Source organism: Eubalaena glacialis, chromosome 14, assembly GCF_028564815.1.
Source record: "Eubalaena glacialis isolate mEubGla1 chromosome 14, mEubGla1.1.hap2.+ XY, whole genome shotgun sequence".
Taxonomy (NCBI): Eukaryota; Metazoa; Chordata; class Mammalia; order Artiodactyla; family Balaenidae; genus Eubalaena; species Eubalaena glacialis.
The window spans coordinates 32,264,631-32,284,871 of NC_083729.1; the positions used below are offsets into that span (position 1 = coordinate 32,264,631).

Here is a 20,241-nt window from a genome sequence, read left to right on the forward strand (position 1 = left end):
TGTGGATAATAAAATATACCCAGAACCACTTGGAGATAACTCTGCATAACTCTTGTGTTCTGTTTTTTGGAAGTTATCACACTTCTTTTGGCTCAAGCCCACCCCAAACCAAGAAATCCATCCATCATTCTAATACACTCCTTGTAAGCACTCTGCACTTAAGTTCCGAATGGATAAAAAATATTTAATAATATTTTAATACAGGTTTAATAAAATTGAAGGGTAATGCCATCAGAAATGGGTAATGATATCACTTTCTTTTCTAGATGGAGAAATCGCCTCAGGAGACAAACCCCAGGGCTGTTTCACTGCTCTCCGCTAACATTGGACTCATTGACATAATAGGCTAAAGAGAGAGAATTCAGGTCTGCTGAGGACAGGCTGACCCTAGAAAGACGAGAAGGGGTCCAGCCACACGTTGGACCCTTTTCTTGACCTCACCCATCAGACGATTACTCCTCTTTAGAAAGAGTGGGTGAGCTAAGGTGGAAGAAAAGGTGGAGGCTCATTCTCCACTCTCTCAAAAGATCATAGATGCGGGCTTCCCTGGTGGTGCAGTGGTTAGGAATCCGCCTGCCAATGCAGGGGACAAGGGTTCAAGCCCTGGTCCGGGAAGTTCCCACACGCTGCGGAGCAACGAAGCCCGTGCGCCACAACTACTGAGCCTGCGCTCTAGAGCCCGCGAGCCACAACTACGGACGCCCGCGTGCCTAGAGCCCGTGCTCCGCAACAAGAGAAGCCACCGCAGTGAGAAGCCCGCGCACCGCAAGCAATGAGAAGCCCACGCACTGCAACTAAGAGTAGCCCCCACTCGCCGCAACTGGAGAAAGCCCGCATGCAGCAAGGAAGAGCCAACGCAGCCAAAAATAAATAAAATTAAAAAAAAAAAAAAAAAAGATCGTAGATGCTATTTGAGGGATCAAGAAAGGAACACAGGGAGAGGAAGAAAAAGTTTTCTTGAATAGTGGATATTTCCCCCTTTTATCTTTTATATGACATTGTGCTTTCGAAGCAGAGAAATTGATAGACTTCAGGCTTTCTGCTTGAGTAGCTTCAAAGAAACCTGAAATAACAAAGAGAACTGGAGGGGAAGCCACAGCAGATGAGAGATTTCAACAGGTCTACAGAAGACGGCTAATGTATAAGGAGAGGCTAAATGATGAAATGTGCAAAGAGTTACAGCGTGGAGTATGGACAAAGGGATACAGCTCTGGAGAAAGCGGATATGCCTTGAAGAACCTAGGCAAGGTGGCTTGGAAATGCCAGGTACAAAGAGGCAGTAAGATGGGGAGCGGGAGAGACTGGTATTCATTCCCGTCTGCACGTGGGGCAGCCAGCCCCTCCCACCTGCCTCCCTGAAGCCTCGCAGAAACACCTGGTAACAAGCGTTTATCACTCCCACCCAACCCTGACACAAAGCACAGGGGGTCCCTCTAAGGGAATGGAACAAAGCCCCGCATGTCGGCATTTAGGAACTCCAGCCTGTTCCTCAGCTGCTCGCCTTCAAGGAAACCTGTCAATCAACAAGCTTTGCCCACATATGGAAAGACATGAAAGAACAAGGAAGGAAGGGAGGGAGGGAGGAAGGAAGGAGGGGAGGATATAAGCCTGCACCTAGATTCAGCATTGTAAAAATTCTGAAGACTAAAGGTAAAGAGAGGAGCGCTAAAAACTTTGAGAAAACAGACTCACAAGCAAAAGCAAAAACAGGTAATCTGTAAAGAAGTGAAAATCAAATTGATCAATTTGTCAGCATGATTGGATGCTAGAATACTATGAAACAATGCCTTTAAAATTATGGGGGAAGGTATTTCTAATACAGAATTCTATACATACTTAGCTATTAATCAAATGAAAGTAAAACTTTTTTTTGCATGCAACACTTAGGGAAAAAGGAAATGTAGTCATACCATTCTATTCAGATGTGCAGTGAGCAGTACGGTATGGTCCTCCACGGTACTCCTGGTCAGATCGCCCCACCTTGAACTCCCACCCTCTCCGCAGCAGGTGTGGTGGATTAAAATTGCCACAGATTTCCCCCCCCCCCACCCTTTCCTCCCCCTCCTTTCTTTCATTTAGAAAACATTGACTGCAGGTGGCCAGCAGAGTCAGGGCTGAGGACACAGCAGAAGAGGACTCGAAGGACTCCTCATCTCATTCAAAGTCCAAGTCCGAGTTCTGGCAGTGGTCCCCAAGACCTGCCCTGACTGCCTACTGTTTTTGAACTTTTAGAATCAGTCTACAGAGAGGCATGGAAAACAAGTCTGATTGCAGAACACGGTAAATGTTATCAACCTCAATGTTACAAATTACAGCAGACAAGTTAGGTAAAGAGAGGTGAGATGATGTTGCAATAAACATCTCTCACCTTATGAACTGAGTGTAGTTGATTGATTAAAAAAATCAATTAAAGGTATGAAGGTATCCAGCAGAGGAACTAAATCATGTTGTATCTATTTGGAAGGGAAGGATGGTGGAAATGAGGGATAAAAGGGATCAAAATCTTCAGTCAACAAACAAAAACAAAGTAATAATATTCAGCTTAATATCAATACTTTAATATTTAATAATGCCAGATTCTATTAACTTTTATTACTACTTTATAAGTACACTTAACAAAGGCATGAATCCTATTAACTGCTGTGTTCAGGCGTTGTGGTGTTCTTCTCCAAAGGTGGCCCCCAGCCATGCTTCTGTGCTTCCCCTGCCACCCTGAACCTGGGCTGGCCCTGGGACTCACTTTAACCAGCAGAAAGTGGCAGAAGTGACAGCCTACCTGTTCTGGGCCTAGGCTTTAGGCAGGCCTGGTAGCTTCTGCTTTTGCACATTTTGGAGGCCTGAGAAACGTGTAGAAGGCCTGCTGCCCTGCTGGAGGCGTTTCGTGGAGAGATCACCAGGAGAGAGAAAGGGCCTGGTGTTACAAGGGTAGAGAGGGAGGCCCACCTGGGCCCAGCCTCCCAGCCAGACATGTGAGTGGAGCCATTTGGAGGTTCCAGCCCCACAGCTATCTGACTGCAGCAGCATCAGAACCCCACATGAGACCAGCGGAAATCACCATCCTGCTGGGCTCCAGCTTACCCACAGAATTGGGAGAGATAATAAAAGGGCTGTTTTCAGCCGCTAAGTTTTGGGGTGGTTTGTTAGGCAGCAAAAGATAACTGAGACAGGCACATTTAATCTTCTTCTGTCAGGTCACCTGCTTCCTGCTCAAGTTCCAGAATATCAATCCCCAAATTCCAAGAACCGAAGAGAGGGAGGGGGTGAGGAGGAGAGATAGGAGGACAGAGGGGAGAGCAAGATGTACGGTTGCTGCATGGGGTGAGGTGGGAGAAAAAAGACCCCTGCGGGAGGGGAGTCAAAGGACTTTTATGCCCGTGAATGTCCAGATTCAAATTTGAACTTTTTTTTCGTGCCACTGCGATAAATACCCCACCTCTGCCTTCTCATTTTCTTCCAATGCTTAGTAAAGACTACTACACACAAATTGCTTTAGATGAGTCGAATTTTTGTAAAACTTAAGGAGCTGAACTTATGTCTGGACACTTCCTAGAAGAAAATTGAGAATTCCAAGGAGAAGGCTTATTCACCACCCCCTTTCCTGTGATTTGCTTGGCTCAGAGATCTGCCTTAAGCATCGCATGGTGAGCAGACGTGACCTGTACCACTTCTGAGCAGAAGATTCTAGAGGCACTGCAAGTTTCCCCCAGGCGTTTTGTTCCTGGGCCCTCAGCCAGGAGAAGGGCATAGCCCCTGTGGGAGCCACTCCTTTAGCCTCGATCCCTGAACGAGAAGACACACGAGCCCATTCTCAATCCACCACCTGGAGCAGAGCAGCCAAACTGCAGCCACGGACCAGTAACATGAGCAGGAAATAAATATTTGGTGTTGTCAGCTACTAAGATTTTGAGGTTGTCACGCAGCATAATCTAGTGAAAGCCAATTAATATGAAGCCCAAACTCTAAAAGCTTCCAGAGGGGAAGAAAGAAATCTGGTAACTTACAAAGGGTCCAAGTCAGACAGTGTCAGACTTAAGACCAGCAAGGTAATGGACCCCTGTCTTCACAGTTGTGAGAGGAAATTATTCTGACTCTAGAATCTATAATTGATAAAAACTATGAAGATGTACTCATATATGCAAGCACTTAAATCCTACCGTCCATGCACTCCTTATGAAGCAAAACAAACCATATAATTATACATATATATGTGTGTGTATATATATATAGTATAAAATATAATGGAATAAATAAATATACACATCTATATTATATTTTATCCTACCAAAGTAAAAAGAAATAGAACTTTTTCTTGTTAGTGAGGGTGTAGCGAAATAAAATGTGTAAGTTCATTCATTTCTGGAGAGTTTAGCAAAACATATCCAAAAGCCTAAAACTGTTCCTACCTTTGGATTCAGCAATTTCACTTACAGTAATTTATCTGAAGGAAATGAGAATACAGGCAAAGATTTAGCTACTAAGGTGTGTGGCATGAAGCGTTATATATAATAGTGATAATTGGAAATAACCTAATGTATGTACTAGGCAGGCACTAACTATAACGTTGTAATTTTAAAAAATTAGTCCTTTAAATAATTCATGAGTGTCTTACAAAATTTTTAAAAAAGATATAAAAGGCTATACAGTAAAAAAAAAACAAACCTTTTTCCACCCATGTCTTCTAGCCACTGAGTTTCCGTCTTGAAGGCAACTGATATCAGTTTCCCTTTCAATCCTTCCAGAGACAGTCTTCCATATATATATTACATATAATAATATATATGCATATACATTTTTTCTTTTATGGTAGCTTACTATCCACACTGCTCTGCCCTTGGCTTTTTATACTTAATTCTTCAATATGAAGAATATGATTGTTCAATATTAGCACATGGAGAACTACCTCATTCTTTCAAATACACAGAGTATTCCTTTGATGTGCACCTCTTAATTTATTTAGTCATTTTGAGAAGATCACATTTGTGGACGATTTGTAGAAGAACATTTAATAACATGAATAGATGTTCATGATTTATTAAGGGGAAAAAATAAGGCAGCAGTTTACAAAGTGGTTGAGAGCTGTAGTAATCTACAAGTCTACAAATAGTCTCTTCCGAATGCTCAGGACACATACACATATTCACATGAAAGCTTGGCATTTGCCATTACAAATTCCTGGAATAACACAACCATTGTGCCTTTTGTCCTAGTGAGTTGGCCTTTGTAACCAGGGAAACAGCCCTGGTTCATGATCTAAAGAAATATTGGAGAGATAGTCCAGCTAAAGATAACAAACAGGGTTATATTGTCCTCTGGGTACTTGGTGATCTCTCTCTCTCTTTCTTTTTTCCCAGTTTTATGATTTTGACAATCAGCAATTGGTTCTCATCCACGTTGTCTGTAGGTTTTTGAAAGTGGTGACAGGTACACAGGTAACCACCGTATAGAGCTTGTTTGGTGAATCTTCATCTTCATTACATTTTCTGGACAACCACACACAGATACCATATGGAACATTTCTTATTCCTTTGGTCCAGACAGCTTTGCTGAGCCTGGTGTCAACGTGCACACCTGGATTTCCCACCTCTTTCGAGGCAATTTTCCTAATCTCTTGGAGTGCCTGAGGGCACTCTTCTTGAAGCCCACCCCATGATGTACCTGTGAACATTGATGGTGTATGCTCTGGTCACCACCTTGTTGATGGCAGAACAACCCTTCTTCTTCTCTCCACCCTTCTTTGTGGGAGCAATTTTGCTGAGGCCAGGTTGGAACTGCTTGATAATCTTAACACAGTTTTCTTTTCCATGCTCATTTGTGATGTCAGCCAGCACTGTAGTAGGAGTACGCAACCCCTGCTGCTTGAAGTCAACCCAGGAGTGGACCTCACCACCACCTCCTTTGCTCACTAATAAGTGAGTTAGAAATATATCAGAGAAATGGACTAATCAATAAGAGTGACCAGAGGCCTTTCAGTTCTGCAGAAACGAAAAAAACCAACCCTGGGACTTCCCTGGTTGTCCAGTGGCTAAGACTCCGAGCTCCCAATGCAGGGCGCCCGGGTTTGATCCCTGGTCAGGGAACTAGATCCCGCATGCTGCAACTAAGAGTTCACATGCTGCAACTAAAGATCCCGCATGCCGCAACTAAAAGATCCCGTTCGCGGCAATGAAGATCCCACATGCCGCAACTAAGACCCAGCACAGCCAAATAAATAAATAAATTCTTAAATATTAAAAAAAAAAAAACCCTAACAGGAAAACTAGTTGTGTCCCTGGGATCAAGCCCTAGAGATCAGCCTGCCTTGCCTCATCTGAGTTTTTCCTTTTGGCTGCACTCTGGCTGGACACTGGATCCTTAACTGGGAAGCAAGAACAGAAAAAGAGGAGACTGGGACTTCTGCGGAGGTCCAGCGGTTAAGACTCCATGCTTCCACTGCAGGGGGCATGGGTTCGATACCTGGTAGGGAACTAAGATCCCACATGCTGCATGGTGCAGCCAAAATAGTAATAATAATAATAATTTTTTTAAAAAAAAGAGAGGAGACTGGTTCAGATCCTGATAGTTTGAACAGCCTGCCATAGCTGGAACCTTATTTCTGCTACCCACAAGTGGCATTTGTATTGAAACAAGCATCCTTTTCTTAAAAAAAAAAATAAATAAATTTTGCAATAATTCTAGATTTACAGAAGAGGTGCAAAGATATGGCTGATGTTTCCCCTAATATTAACACTTACATTACCATAATTACATTTGTGAAAACTCAGAAACCAACATTGGTACATTACTCTAAACTAAATTCCAGGATTTATTTGGATTTCACTAGTTTTTCCACAAATGTCCTTTTTCTGTTCCAGTATCCCGTCTGGGACCCCACATTGCATTTGGTTGTCATATCTCCTTGGCCTCCTCTGATCTGAGACAATTTCTTAGTCTTTGTCTCTCACGATCATGACAGTTCTGAGGAGTATAGGTCAGGTATTTTGTAGACCGTCCCTCAGTTTGGGTTTCTCTGATGTTTTTTTCTCATGACTCTACTGGGGTTGTGGGAAGAACACCAGTGGGGAAGGATCCTTCTCTTCACACCAGATCAGGGGGTCCATGTCATCACCATGACGACTGATCCCTGGTGATGTTAACATGGATCACACGGGTAGGTGGGCTCTGCCAGGTCCCTCTACTCTGAAGTCACTATATGTTCCCTTTTCACGCTCTATTCTTTGGAACAGAGTCACTAAGTGCAACCCACACTCAAGGGGAGGGGAACTGAGCTCCATCTCTTGGAGGGAACAGTATCTACGTATATTATCTGGAATCCTTCTGTACTGAAGATTCGTGCCTCCCTCCCTATTTGTTTTTTTGTTCATCCACTCATTGATACACAAGCATCTTTTAAATTCAAAATAATAAATACTCTTATTTCAGTAAAAGGGTTAGGTCAGTACTTATGCTTTTAGCAAAGTTGGCCATCCCCCATGACAGCGAATATGAAACCTTCTAGGGGTTCCTAATGGATATAAGAACAAGGAATCTTTAAAAAAACTAAAAGATAGTTTAATCTCAGCTCTGCTACATATTAACTATATAACCTAAGGCAAGTTTCTTAATCCCTCTACTCAGCTTTCCTTTTTAAAATATAGACATATTAACTTCTAAAAGTACTATTATATAAAGGCATAAGGAGTCAATGAGATAATTCACTTTAAACACATAGCATAGAGTCTAATAGTTAATGCTTAATAAGTATTAGCTGCCATTTATTACATGATTTACTCTTATTAAGAGGTAAATATGTACATATGCATATGTGCACACACACACACATATATAGACAGAGGAAGAATCAGTGGTTGATGATATCCTTATGATTTTTATTTTCTTTGCTTATTTGTACATTCTAAGTTTTCTGTAAAAAAACATTTATCATTTTCCTACTAAGAGGAAAAATAATAAAAGTCAGTTTCCAGATTACTAACATCTGGCAGTGCTGAAGGTGTGGAAAATGACCACTTTTTCATTCCACTGTTGGGAGGAAAACTTGCTAAATCTTTTCTGAAGAATGTCTTGGCAATAAGTATCAGAAGCGTTAAAATTTTGCAGACCATCTGACTCAGCAATTCCATTTCTAGCTATTTATCCAGGTGAAAATATTGTACAGTATACATGCACAAAGATCTATTCATACAAATGTTCACTACATCAATTATAAAAGCAAAAATGGTAATAACTGAATCCTATGTATAAATTATGGTCCTGTGTAGCCAAAAGAACATTTTGTAAAAGAGTGTTTAGTGAAATTTTTTAAACGTTCACACTACATTTAAGTGACAAAAGGACAAAGGTCAGTTACAAAAATTATGGCCAGCGTAATTTTATCTTTGTAAAATACACACACACACAAAGTTGTTTGGGGGGGTGGATTAATTGGGAGATTGGGACCGACATATATACACTACTTAATATGCAAAACAGATAGCTGGTGGGAACCTGCTGTATAGCGCAGGGAGCTCAGCTCGGTGCTCTGTGATGACCTAGATGGGTAAGATGGGGGGTGTGAGGGAGGTCCAAGAGGGAGGGGATATATGTATATATAGAGCTGATTCACTTTGTTGTATAGCATAAACTAACACAACATTGTAAAGCAATTATACCCAAATTTTAAAAAATGTATCTAAAAGACAACAATTATTATCTCAGGGTAGTTGGATTGTGAGTAGCTTCTTATTTTCTTATTTGGGTTTATCTGCATTTTCCAGATTGCCTACAAGAAACCGAAATTATTTTTGGAAACAGAAAAAGCCAGTGCTATTTTTATCATGCTCATCATAGATAATTTGGAAAATACAAAATATTAGATAGAAGAAAATAAAGTTGCTCACAATTCTACCACTTAGAACTAACCATAATTAACAATTTGTTGTATTTCTTTCAGTCTTTCTATGAATTTGTGTATAAGCTTTGCCACTCCCCCTCCTACCCAATTTAGGATCATACCATACTTAATATTTTCTAGTCTGCTTTTTTTTCCCCTTAACATTATATCATGAACATCTCCCTGAGTCTTGAATAATTTTTAACAATGTTAAAACAAAAACAAAAACAAAAACAAGCTAGTGAGGGAGATGTGCAGAAAGTGATGTGCAAAGATTCATTATGAAAGTGAACAAAGCAAGTTGTAAAGCAGTATTATAGGATGGTCATATAAAATATCCACCAAGCATTTAATTTTGTTTATGTCTTAAGAGAAGGAGTTGTGTGGAAATGTTTGGCCGTTTAAATTTTTAAAATAATATGTATATTGTTATTATCTCTGTAATCAGAAAAGTAATATAGATTTTAAAATAAATAAAAACCCCATTTTAAAGGACTGTACAATATTCCCCTATACCTTAAAATTCTCCTGTCGTTGGACATTTAGATTTGTTTTAGCTTTTTTGTTACTATAAATAATGATAATGCTAGGATGAATGTCTTTGTTTTCAAGTCTTTCTCTGAGCTCGTTATATTCTATGATAAATTTGAAGAAGGACAGGGAGACGCAAGAGGGAGGGGATATGGGGATATATGTATATGTATAGCTGATTCACTTTGTTATACAGCAGAAACTAACACACCATTGTAAAGCAATTATACTCCAATAAAGATGTTAAAAAAATATTCAAAAAAAAAATTTGAAGGAGGATTCCTAGATCAATTTGTGTGTACTAATCTTAAAAGATTTTGCTTGAAATGTATGCTTGTATACAAATGTATGCCTGTATAATAAGAGCAACAGATTTAACTTTCTATTTCTTAATAGAAATCAACAGGACCCCTTAGTTTATGGCTTTTAATTTACTCAGAGATTTCTCATGGGAAAAATGCATTCTCTTTGGAAATATATTCCAGAATCTTGTTCAAAAACAATTTCTCAACCCCAGTAGAAACTTTGAAACCTGGCCTAATACTCCACAATTGAGAATTAGTGGCAATAGATCAATGTTCTTGATTCATTAAGCTAATATGACTTGGGCCAATTCACTGGAGATATTCTAATATGGAATAGAGAAGAGAGACTGTAAATAATAAAAATAAATAAAAATTAAAAAGTCACCAATCCTTGGTTTTATCCTCTAACCTATTAAAAGAAATGAAGTCTTGCTCTTTTGAAAAAAGTTAGTTTTATTGATATGATTCATATACCATAAAATTTACTCCTTTAGGTACACAATTCGGTGTTATTCAGTATTTTTCATAGCCTGTGCAACCACCACCACTTTCTAATTTTAGAACATTTCATCATTCTTGCTTTAGGAAATTATTCTCTCATTTTATTTTATAATTATTATACATAGAAACTGCCTCAAATCCATTATCAAATAAGGCAATGAAGAGACACAAGTAGTTAAATAAAACAAAGTTTTGACCACCTATTTAATCTATGTTTGACATTTCTTTGGGTCCTCTACCTTTTTCAAGGTTCTGGCTTCCTCATCTGTAAAAATCAGAAGATTGGTGTAATCTCACAAAGGACTCTGTTTTAAATTATACCTTTTTATGTAGTGTTCAGACTGCTCACGTTTCATGATAATTTCAGTACCATCACTTTGGTTAGAGCTAGACCCTGCATATACAGAAGAAGAATATGCAGATGCCTTCGTTTACAAATGTGATGAGATCTACTGGCAAAGAGACCAAACACCCTGTTATAGTTTGGGACTAGCTATTTAGGTAAGGACACAGTGTTTTTACATAGTTATTTTAGTTAAGGTTGGCCTTAGGGAAATTACAAATATCAGGATATAAGAATTCAGCAAAGAATTGAAAATGCCCCAAAACAAGGGTCAGGGTTAGGGTTAGGGTTAGAGTTAGGGTTAGGGTTACGGTTAGGGTTAGCTTCAGACCTTTAAATGCTTACCACCTTTAAATGCAAAAATAAGTGAAAAGTTTGGTGGAAGTTTTCTGAAGTTTTTAGATCTGCTACCTTCTGGCTCTGCTACTTTCTGGCTACGTCTTTGAACCTGAGATTTCTTACTTGTAAAATGTGGCTAACAATACCTACTTCCTACAGTGTTTGGTAGAGTATATTAGAGAGTGTTTATATTGATATAAAGCATCAAGTACGATGCCTGACATCTGATAAGAGCTGACTGTAATTTAATTCCCTTGGACCAGTTAATCTACCAAGAACATAAAAGCCAACAGAAAAGAAGTAATAATACACATGTGTAAATGCATAAATTTGTGAAATTAAGGATGAATCGAAAAAGCCATAATTTGCCCCCATAACTCGTCAATGATTTGTATATCAACATATGATCGCTATGTTATATTCTGAATATTGATTTAAAATATTTCTTTCCTTTATACTACATAAGGTTTGAGATTTCTATCATTATTTAATGCTTCTTTCTAGCTTTGATCCTGTCAAATTTCCTAAAATATTCAACTGCATTGGTTATTATCGCTCCCTTATGGGTTTAAAAATTCTGAAAAATTTAAAAAAAAAACCAACAAAAAACACGTTGTAAATTTGTGCAAGATAAGGTAATGTGGTTAGCAAGTTGAGATAAAATAAAAGTACTGTAAATAACGTTCTGGGATTTTACATACTGAGAGTGCCGGAAAATCTCCTGGCAATGTTGCTAGATGGAGTCTTCTTGGAATCCTGGCCAAGGATTTACTTTAATCCTTAGTAATTGTGCAATTTGAAAATTGAAGTTTCAATTTCACTTGTGCTTAATAGCTATTCTCTCAGCCATGTGTAGTCTTCTTTGTCAATGTTATTGATCAAAGGGCATGTTGTGCACTTATGGGCAGGAATGGTGTTCTTCCAGTTCAGAGTGGCGTCCAGCTCATCTATTTACGGTGTGCCATCATCTATGGCAACAAGGAGTTTAAAGTGCTTTCCAAGGCGAAACAAAACAAAACAACAGCAGCAACAAAACAAAACCCAAGCTCAGTGCTGAATAACATAAACCATCTAATACCTCATGTATCTTTGGTTTGCTTACAAAATGAAAGCCGGCCTCTTGCAAAGCAAGTGCACCCCCAGGACTTTGCATTTGCCAATAAGGAGCTAGCTCTCTGCAGCAGACAGAAGGGAGAAAGGAGACCTCAGAGTAGATCAGGAAAGTGGAAGGACGCAGGATGAGTTCCTTCTTTGTGAAGCAGATAGAGAGTGATCCTTAGCTAGGCCATTACTCTGTCCACAGACCTGAGAAAAGGAGAGTGGAAGAGGACACAGGAAAAGGACAAGAGATAGATGACAGCCTTTTGTCCATGTCACTTCACAAAATATCTTAGCCGGAGGGATCCTTAAAAACACTGAGCTTGACTACTCCTTATCACAGCCAGAGAGATAAGGGAACACTTCAAAACAATGTAGTTAGTAGCAGATCTGGCTCTAGAACCCAAGGTATGTCCACCTCCCCATGCTGCTTTGATGCATGTTCTTTGTAAGAAATGATGGCCAGAGATGGCACTGATGAAGTTTCAAAGTGGACACGGTTTGTTGTAGGCATATTTCCACCTCCATTTCTCACCCCTTGTGTTGCCCTTCACTCCCAATCCCTAAAGAAAGACCCCTTGCCCTCATGTTGCCTTCCAGCCACCCAACAGTCCCACCTACCTTAGCCCACACCTCTATTTTCTCAACATTCTGATGACAAACAGTTCTTGGGAAAGCTATTCCTTTAAACAAATTCACACAAAAATTCTAACTGGTACTTTATCTCCCTAATAGTTTCTCAGTGGGGTTATTTTGGAACCCAGATGCATTTCTAAATGTTAACTATTTAAGGCAGAATGAGGAAGGGATTATTATCTCTTCTAGGCCAGTAAGCCTGTAAGGTGGAATTAGTCATGGTTTTGCCCTATTTCAAGTCATAAAGAGCTCAAGATGCAGGGAAAGGCAAGCTGGTGAGTAGCAGGGCAAAGGGAAAGAGGTCCTTTGCCCTAGATTAGAGGTACTGTGAGCTGTCCAGGTATTAACCCAGCAAAGCTCTCTGGAGTTTGGGGCAATAATAGCCCTGGGTTACACTTGCAATCTGGATTTGGGAATGGAGGAGGGGACTTCCAATGGATTCCTTGAAGCCAACTCATGGCTAAAAACCCATGATTTAGAGGGAACATTGATGGAGTCAATTTTGGTGAGGGTTTTTTTTTCCCCCCTAAAGGAGATTACATTGAAGAAATAACAGAGTGTATGACATCCAATGAGATGTCAATCTTTAAAACAAATATATCTTATAGATCTATTTGAATTCAATCTAAGATTACTTCCAAATTTAGTTTATATAAGATAGTGCTGGTGTTTTACAGGGGGTTCTTATATTAGAAAAAATTAAATTCAGGATGTTTTTCTCTGACCTGAAAATTACAGGTACTGGTAGTAGGAGATTAGCAAATCCAGGAGGAAGGAAATTGGATAGTGGAGCCTGTCTTTGCCAGAGTAGAGTGGAGTGATGGGTATTTGGTAAAGGAAGAAACTGAACACATAGGATAGGGATTCAAATCCAAGAAAAGTAGCTGTGTGGCTACAGAGGAGGATAACTAGGAAAGAGGAAGGGAGGAACGGTGGAAAGGAGATCTTCAGATGGGGACTGCTGCTGGACCAGTGACAAATACTGATTCTTCCTCTGCCTGGTGCCTCTGACAATTCTCCCTCCTGTCCTTTTTCCTCTCAGTGCAAGTATTTCTCAAAGATTAGGCCTGACTTTCCTTCTCATTCACGGCACTTCCTCACTGCCTCAGGAATAAAAATTGTTTATACAACTTCAGTTGCCAGAATACAGAGATTAAATTAAGACTCGCGTCTCTAGCCTGGATCTCTTGGTTTTTCTCTAGTTGAGTTTCCTATAACTAATCATCCTGGGCTGTTTAACAAAACACAATATTAAATTTGTTTTGTGTATTCCCATACCTAAAATGTTTTTTCTTCAAAATTTAGTTGTACCTCCCCAGCCAACTCTCCTATCTCTGATGATTCCTACACTTTAGGAAATCTCTTGGAGTCATGGTCAGACTATTTCATGATGCTGGTGTTGGTGTCTTTAGGTTTTCTGGTGAGATTTTAATTTGTGCCTTTCTGGTTAAATCCCATTAAGCTGATTCTTCTTGGTGGCTACATATTCCACTGAGGGCTTTACTTCTGTTTCTTCCTAGTACTTGGTAGTGTTTGCTAGGCAATAAGCAGACATTTTAAATAGTGCCAATAAACTAAATTGTATACAAAGAGAAACTTGACATTTTTGTTTGCTGGAAGGTAAGATCCTTTCATGTTGGAAATGCAAGAGCCACCAAATGGAAGACAGGAGCCATTGAGTAGGATGAGTTCTCACGCTTCTTTGGGAGGGAACATGGCAACTACCGTATTTTAAAAAACTCTATAGATTTATTTCAAGGGATCACATATTAACTATAGAAGTAAATGTATTCAAAAGTTCTAGAAGGTATTAAAAATAATAATCGGTATTTACATAGCTTTTTATGTTACAAAGTATATTAACATAATTGTTTCATTTAATACTTTTATCAACTTCAGGTGTTAAAATTCTCATTTTAGAGTTGAAGACACTGATTATCAAAGGTCATGACCTATAAGTGGCAAAGCCAAAATCACCTCTGGTTGGATGCCTTTGCAGTTAAAAGAGAAAGAGGGGAAATGTGGAAAGACAATGGCACCAGCTATCTTGAATAGTCAAAAGTGCTAGAGATCTTTGGTTATGAGGAGAAGCTCTTTCAGTGTGATTAGTCTTTCCCCTAAGAGCCAGCAGATGATCTAGGTGATGTCTAGTGAGTGGGAAGACGAGTGAAGTGCACTGCTTCAAAAACACCCATCAGGACCCAAACTGACTGAGTGGTTATTTTTTTGGGGGGTGGGTGGCAAAAGGTAGAAAATGAGTATTCTGGCATCCATCCAGCTATCTAACATGGATGTGAATATTTTTCATGCAAAAAGAAGGAAATTTCCTCTTAAATCACTGTGAAGAAATCAAGCAGATTTCTAGCAAGAATTTGGTAGACTACAATGTCTGGACCATTTCTTCATTATGGTGCTTTAGATTTCCCATATGGGGTGGTTATACGTGCTTTATGAGAAGATGATTTCCCCCTTGGAAGTATAGCAGCCTTGACTAAGATAAATGAGATTCAAAGGTAGAGTCCAACAGGTAACAGGGAAGAATGATTTTCAGAGTCCCTAGAGTATGTACTTAATTCTAGGTTAAATAACATCAGACCCCAAAACTATAATTTGAAAAGATACATGCACCCCTATGTTCATGGCAGCACTATTTACAATAGCCAAGACGTGGAAACAACCTAAATGTCCATTGACAGATGAACGGATAAAGAAGATGTGGTATAGGGGACTTCCCTGGTGGTCCAGTGGTTAAGAATCCGCCTTCCAATGCAGGGGACGCGGGTTCGATCCCTGCTTGGGAAACTAAGATCCCACTTGCCGTGGGGTAACTAAGCCTGTGTGCTCTAGAGCCCACGCCACAACTAGGGAGAAGCCTGCACGCCACAATGAAAGATCCCGCACGCTGCAATGAAAGATCCCATGCGCTGCAATGCAAGATCCCACAAGCTGCAATGAAGATCCCGTGTGCCACAACTAGGACCCGATGCAGCCAAATAATAAAATAAAATTAAAAAAAGAAAAAGAATATATATATGTATAAGTGAATCACTTTGCTGTACAACAGAAATTAACATAACATTGTAAATCAAATATACTTCATTAAAATTAAAAAAAAATAACATCAGACCTTATGCCTTACTTTAAGTTTGCATAAAATTTGAGAGCATGTTTCTCCACTGCAATGGTATACAATTTAAAAACATACTCTTTCAGGTATCTATTGCTGCATAACAAATCCAACCTGAAAAGTAGTGGTTCAAAACCACTGACTTATTATTTTTAATAGTTGTGTAGGTTGACTGGGCTCAGCTGGGCAGTTATCCTGTTCTACCTGATGCTGGCTAGGGACACTCATTTGGTGACATTCAGCTGGTGGCTACACTAGAGTTGGAAGGTCCAGGAAGGCTTTACTCACATGATTGGCCCCTTGGGGCTTCTCCAGCAGCCTCTTCTTCTCCACGTGGTATCTTATTACTTAGTAGCATCTAGCCCAAACTTTTTTACAGCATGGACGCTGGCTTCCCCAGAGAGAGAAGGCAGAAGCTGCCAGGGCTTTCAAGGGCTAGGCCCAGAAACGGCACAGGGCATCTAAGGAAGACACAGGTCACAAGATGAGGAGAGGGAGGGAGACTTCACCTCTTGATAAGAGGAGTGGCAAAATGTCATGGTAAAACTGATGTGGGTTGAAATTGTTGCAAAGTGTCATGGTAAAACTGATGTGGGTTGAATTGTTACTGCTGGAAATAACTGACTGCACTCTTTTTACATAAGTGCTGTTAAAAATAATGAAAGCAGAAAAGTTAGTTCAAAAGAAAATGAAAGAATTGAAGCATATTTAAATAGTGACCTCATTCATTATTTTACCAATTGTTTTTCTCTCATTTGATCATTAGTCTAAGTTTGGTCTTGAGCCTTTTTGTCTTTTTAAACCTACAACAGAAACTGTTGTGATAGCTTGGGCTTGAAGATACAGGAACATTTCATATCTTATAGTTTAAGTATTGTAAAGGGCCAGAGAAATATCTGAACTGAAAGAAAAAGAATCTTACAGCCTCAAAGTAAAGTTGTAAAGATGTTCTCAGAGATAAACATCTAGCCAGTCAGACTGGAAAAGATTTTGCTAGTTTTTCCATTTGTAAAATTTTGCTCGTTTTTCCATTTGTAAGATTTTGCTAGTTTTTCCATTTGTAAAATTCCCAGCCCCAGGCAAAAAAAGGAATAGTTTGCCACATCAGCTGTTCAGAAATTCCAACTGATAGGAAATTAAATAACAAATTCTGGAATTTATATATGAAGATGACAGTTTTTCTCACTTGAATACAAAATAATAGACAATGGACTAATAGCTGAGTTGAACAGAAATTAGGAGACAGAAATAGTTCTCACTTTTATTAAAATAAGCTAAAGAACATATTCAGGTTAAGTTATATATTCAAACATAAAGTCACCTAAGTATTTAATCCCATCCTTAGGTTTTCCAAGTATCTTAAGAAAAAATTTTAAAATATTATGTATATGTAACATAATACAGCTAAAACTGCTTTGTAGTGAATTGTTTCTAGGAGTATAAATTGCCATTATGCTAATTATCAGTGCTAATTGAAATATAGTTATAATTTCATGTGATTTGAAATGGACATGTTTTTATACAAATATGCTCTAAAATCTTAAGTAGACATACAACATCTTCAATATAACAATACTTAGAGATACAGTCAGTGACTAGTGTTCACAACAGAAAAGAAGAATTTTAACTTTATAAATAGAAGTCATTTACATTCCTGTTAAATAGGATAACCAATTCTTGGCTTGATTATAAGCTTTAAACAATAAGTTAAGTATAAGGTTGACTGAGCCTGTGTCCCTGTTGCTGAAATATAAAAAAGATATAATTCAGATCTATTTGTAGAATTCCATTAAGTTATCATTTACTGAAACTACTAAAAGTTTTACTGAAGTTAGAAATGTACAGAATGTTCTTTGCCTTAATGGTTATCTTAAATTAGTATTTCACAGCATATGTCATTTCCAAGCTAATTAGAGTTAGATTAAAACAGCAAAGAGTGATTACATATTAGTCTGCATTTTGAAAGCATACCTGTTTGATTTACATTAATTAAAATCCAGTGATAATTAGCTTTAAAATCCACTTTCATTTATAAAATTTAACCTCTGTTAGGTGGTTGTCCGTAAACTGCTATTGACTTGATAGAACTAGCAGGGGGTGTTGTGTGTGTGTTTGTGTGAGTATGAAAGAAAGCAGGCAAGAGAGAGAGAGAGAGAGAGAGAGAGGGAGAGAATCTCCTTGCTCCTGGCTAGATCATAAACAGCAAAATTTATCTTGATATTGTTAAACAATCTCTAGAAAGCCTCTTCTAGTGGGAGATATGTCCAGGATGCAAACACCATGTGCTATAGAGAATCATAGAAGTTTAGAGCTGAAGGGGAGCCTAAAAAATCACCTCATTTATCCACTCTCTTATTTTACAAATGAGAAAATGAAGGCAAAATAAAGTTACATGTTGTGACAAGGCTACACAGAGAGCTGCAAGCCAGGTCTAGAACCCAGTGGCCTAACTCGCAGACCAAATGATATTTCTATTATTCTCTAAACTACCACTCTTAAAGACTTTCAGTCTTCTGTTAAAACAAGAATGAAGTTGTTAACGATTCCAGTAGAAAACAAATACACACACATACCCAGAATATTACTTTAACTTGTGAGTGGCATTTTATCTTTGTCTTAACTATGTGCATTAGAAATTGGCATATTTGTGATTTAGCTAATACCTGATACTGACACCTCAATTTTTTCAAGATTTTACTGTTTGTAGAATTTTAGGATCATTCCTCTTCTGGTAGTATGTTTCAATTAAAAAAAAGATTTTTTTTCTTTCGGAGAACTCTGTGCTGTTCAGGTTGTTCCAAGACCAGGATTGGAAATCCTGGTGGTGACAAATGACTAAGAAAGTATCTTTTTGAAAAATTGCAATTCGGTGGCAAGTATGCTAAAGGACCATACAACATCTTCGGAATTGAAAATGTTTTCATCTTATTAAAAATAACATATTAATTTTCTTACGTCTTGTATTTTGGGCAACCTGCAAGAGCACTAAAGAACAGTGAGAGAGCTACCCGAGAAGAGGGACAATCTCCCTGATCACCTCTTCATTCCCTGCTTGGGAGCTTTGTTGTTACCCTTTACTCAATCATCTCCCTAATCCAAAGCATTCAACAGTTGCCTCTTGAACACCACTTTTTAATGATTCAGTCTAGTTAAAATAATCTTCAGAAAGTGACCCCTCAAGGGCTTCGTGATTGCAGCAAGTCAGAACAATCACATTCAGATATCACCGGGACTGAAACGGAGACCAAAGACAGAGTCCGAGCAAATAGGCCTATGGGGCTGACACAAGCTGAATCAAATGTCCTTTCTACGGCACACTTCCTTCTCCCCTGAAGAAGCAGGAGCACTAAGAATAAGGTCTGCACTTTTAATTCTCTGTAAAGTGCTCTGTGAAAGAAAGAAAGAAAGGAAAGAAGAAAGAAAGAAGGGAGGGAGGGAGGGAAGGAAGGAAGGAAGGAAGGAGGAAAGAAAGAAAGAAAGAAAGAAAGAAAGAAAGAAAGAAAGAAAGAAAGAAAAGGGATAAAGAAAGAAAGAAGGGAGGGAGGGAAGGAAGGAGGAAAGAAAGAAAGAAAGAAAGAAAGAAAGAAAGAAAGAAAGAAAGAAAGAAAGAAAGAAAGAAAGAAAGAAAGAAAGAAAGAAAAGGGAAAAAGAAAGAAAGAAGGGAAGGAAGGAAGGAAGGAAAGAAGAAAGAAAGAAAGAAAGAAAGAAAAAGAAAGAAAGAAAAAGAAAGAAAGAAAGAAAGAGAAAGCAAGCAAGCAAGCAAGCAGCTTAGAGATTCCCAGGTACATGTGTATGGAAAGTCTGAGGAAACCAGGGAGCCAAGAGGTCACACTGAGGTGGAGAAAAGGAGTATTTAGGTGGCATCACTCACCGTGACAGTGTAGTATTTGGACAGCACCGGGAAAGAGCTCTATAAATAAATTAAAAAGCCTGGAAGCTGGCACGGGTGAGACAAGTCCCAGGTAAGCCAGAAACTGTACAAGACTGTAAAAGGAAACGCATGGTTATAGAATCGTGTGAGCCTCTGCGCAGAGCCTGGGGCAAGCCTATTTGCTGAGGATAACTTTTACAAAAGTCATTACTTAATTTGGGCACAAGTGCAACTGTCTTCCATGTGGCTGAGAAATGCGAGGGAATTTGTGAAGTACGGAGGTGAGAAATACGCACTTCGAAAAGAGTCTCACTTTGAGACATGTGCCCCTGAGTGATACAGGCAGTTGTAGTGTTCCGGGGGCCTGGGCCACCCAGGGAGAGATAAGTATGCAAATGTCATCAGAAGATTCCTTTTCTTCAAGCTAATATGACTGCATCGGAACATTTTTCTAAGCATTAGATGCTTTCCCCTCTCCTCTCCTCAGTGATACCTAAACGATGGATTTGTCTAAGGAAAAAAATTGAGAGAGAAATGCTAGTTTGAATTGATTCTTAAATGTAAGCAAAAATGAAGGGAAGACAGTCACCCTACCAACCCCTGCCCAAAACTCCACTGTTGTTT

At 39.0% G+C, this 20,241-nt stretch overlaps 1 pseudogene; it reads right to left on the reverse strand.

The window, feature by feature from the left end:
* Positions 1-5,368: 5,368 nt before the first annotated feature.
* Positions 5,369-7,464, reverse strand: LOC133104962 (large ribosomal subunit protein eL31-like; annotated as a pseudogene).
* Positions 7,465-20,241: the final 12,777 nt, after the last annotated feature.